We start from the raw sequence: 3,629 nt of genomic DNA on the forward strand, positions 1-3,629 counted from the left end.
GGTGAGCGCGGCCCTCGAGTTCGCCTGCTCCCATCGGGTGTACGGCACCGTGGCCGCAGAGTGGTGGGAGGCCCTTGCCGCCGACCGCGCTTGCTGCGTCGTGAGAGCTGTCGCCGCCTGTCCGCGCTGCCCGCGGCCCGCAGCGCCCTGTGGACCGCGAGCTGCCTGGGGCATGGGGTTGCCCGGGGCGAGCGGTTCTGCATGGGCAGGCCAGGCCGCCCAAGGATCAGGGTTGCCTGCCTGATCGTCGGACATGATGATGATGATGCGACGGGACGCGAAGAGGCAGAAGGTGGATTCCGGCGCACCCCTACCTGGCGCGCCAAATGTCGGATTTCGGGTTCCGGCAGACCCTCTAGATTCGAACACTGGGGTGCGCGCGGAGATTTCGCCCTCTGCCTACCTGCTCCTCACCGCCTTGCTATGATCTATGCAATCAAAGGAACAACACAAGAGACACAGAGTTTATACTGGTTCAGGCCACCATTGTGGTGTAATACCCTACTCCAGTGTGTGGTGTGGTGGATTGCCTCTTGGGCTGATGATGAACCATACAAGGAAGAACAGCCTCGCAAGGGTCTGTTCTTGGCTGGTGCGATGAACTTCTGGGGGGAGTTTAGTCGCTCTCTCTCTACTGGTTTCCTGGTGATGACTAGATTGATTTCTAGATGCCTCTACCTTGTGGGTGGCTAGTCCTATTTATAGGCAAAGGCCCTGGGCCTCTTCCCAAATATTGAGCGGGAAGGGCGCCAACAATTGGCCATTTTGAAGGGGAACATCTAGTACACTTATCCTGACTAAAGTTGGTCCTCGCCTGCCAAAGGCTCTGGTGGTGACGCCGTCTTGGGCTCCAAGATGACCTCCATCCTGCCGTTCTGCTGGTCTTGGTCTTGTTGCACCGAAATGGCTGCCTTTGCTTGATGCTCTCGTCTGCGCTTGCTCCCTATACACCAAAGGGGAAACGAGGACTCTGTGCAGGCCGGCGCCTACCTGGCGCCCGCCTGGCTTCGGTCATCATGGCTTGCGTCATGGGCACCTCGTGAGGTACCCCGCCTTGATTTCTCCGCCTCCTCACGAGCTAGCCTCACGAGGCCGCTCCTGAGGAAGCCTCCTGTCATTTACCCCACGAGGCTTGGCCCCTCGCGAGGGTCTTGAGCTCGTGCTGATGAAGATGGGCCGTGCTGGGCCACCCCTTGAGCCACGCCGCAGGCCGCAGGCAGGCAAGTCTGGGGACCCCCGTTCCCAGAACGCCGACAGACAAAAAATATTTTTGCATATTTTTCAGAGTCCGTTTACTTACCATATCATGTACCTCCTCTTTTTCATGATTCTAGAGTGTTACAGAAGGACTCTTTTATGTGTTTTTCCGGTGTCAATGTTTGGATAATATTACTTTCAACATTAATGGGCATACCTGAGATGTAATGTTTTATTCGTTGTCCATTAACAACCTTCGGGTTAGTACCTTCGGCATTATTTATTTTGATAGCTCCCGACCGATAAACCTTCTCGATAACATAGGGTCCTTCCCATTTAGAGAGGAGTTTTCCTGCAAAGAATCTGAAACGAGAGTTGTACAAAAGAACATATTCTCCAACTTTAAACTCACACTTTTGAATTCTTTTATCATGCCATCTTTTAACTTTTTCTTTAAATAACTTGGCATTTTCATAAGCTTGGGTCCTCCATTCATCTAAAGAGCTAATATCAAATAGCCTCTTTTCACCAGCAAGTTTGAAATCATAATTGAGTTCTTTAATTTCCCAATATGCTTTATGTTCTAACTCAAGAGGCAAATGACAAGCTTTTCCATAAACCATTTTATAAGGAGACATACCCATAGGATTTTTATATGTTTTTCTATAAGCCCAAAGTGCAGCATCTAACTTCTTAGACCAATTCTTCCTGGACCTATTGATAGTCTTTTGCAAAATTAATCTTATTTCTCTATTGCTAATTTCAACTTGACCACTAGACTGAGGATGATAGGATGATGCAATTCTATGGTTAACATCATACTTGGCAAGCATTTTACGGAAAGCACCTTGAATTAAGTGTGAACCACCATCAGTCATTAAATATCTAGGGACCCCAAACCTTGGGAAAATAACTTCCTTAAGCATTTTAATAGAGGTGTTGTGATCAGCACTACTAGTTGGAATAGCTTCTACCTACTTAGTAACATAATCAACAACAACCAAAATATGTGTATACCCATTAGAGGAAGGAAAAGGTCCCATGTAATCAAATACCCAAACATCGAATGGTTCAACAGCAAGTGAAGAATTCATATGCATTTCTTGACGCTTACCGATATTACCTATTCTTTGACATTCATCACAAGATAAGACGAACTTACGGGCATCCTTGAAGAGAGTAGGCCAATAAAATCCAGACTACAATACCTTATGAGCAGTTCTGTCTCTAGCGTGATGCCCTCCATAAGCTTCAGAGTGACATTTTCATAGGATTTGTCCCTATTCATGCTCAGGTACACAAGATCTAATAATATCATCTACTCCTTCTTTGTAAAGATGTGGGTCATCCCAAAAGTAATGTCTTAAATCATAGAATAATTTTTTCTTTTGTTGGTATGTAAAGCTAGGTGGTAAATATTTAGCAACAATGTAATTAGCATAGTCAGCATACCAAGGAGTGTTATTAGAAACATTTATTGTAGCTAGCTGCTCATGAGGAAAACTATCATCAATAGGTAGTGGGCCATCAAGCACATTTTCAAGCCTAGACAAGTTATCAGCTATGGGGTTCTCATCTCCTTTCCTATTAGTAATATGTAATCAAATTCTTGTAGCAAGAGTACCCATTGAATAAGTCTAGGTTTAGCATCTTTTTCCATAAGATATTTAATAGCAGCATGGTCGGTGTGAACGATAACTTTAGAATCAACAATGTAAGATCTACATTTATCACAAGCAAACACCATTGCTGGAAATTATTTTTCAGTAGTAGCATAGTTCCGTTGTGCACTGTCTAGAGCTTTACTAGCATAATGAATAATGTTTAGTTTGTTATCAACTCTTTGTCCTAGAACAACACCAACAACATAATCACTTGCATCACACATAATTTCAAAAGGAAAGTTCCAATCAGGTGGTTGAACAACATGTGCAGAAATTAAGGCTTTCTTGAGTGTTTCAGATGCTTCTAAGCAATCATCATCAAAAACAAAAGGGATATCCTTTTGCAAAAGATTTGTGAGAGGCCTAGAAATTTTAGAGAAGTCTTTGATAAATCTCCTATAGAAACCAACATGACCTAGGAAACTACGAATACCTTTGATGTCCTTAGGACATGGCATTTTCTCAATTGCATCAACCTTAGCCTTGTCCACTTCAATACCTCTTTCAGAAATTTTATGACCCAAGACAATACCTTCATTAACCATAAAGTGGCACTTCTCCCAATTCAAGACAAGGTTTGTTTGCTCACATGTCTGCAAAACTTGATCAAGATTGCTTAAACAATCATCCAAAGACTTCCCATAAACAGAAAAGTCATCCATGAAAACCTCAAAAATCTTTTCACAGAGGTCAGAGAATATAGCAGTCATACATCTTTGAAAGGTAGTAGGTGCATTGTACAAACCAATAGGCATACATCTATAAGCA

This window comes from Triticum aestivum, chromosome 7B, assembly GCF_018294505.1.
Source record: "Triticum aestivum cultivar Chinese Spring chromosome 7B, IWGSC CS RefSeq v2.1, whole genome shotgun sequence".
NCBI classification, from domain to species: Eukaryota; Viridiplantae; Streptophyta; class Magnoliopsida; order Poales; family Poaceae; genus Triticum; species Triticum aestivum.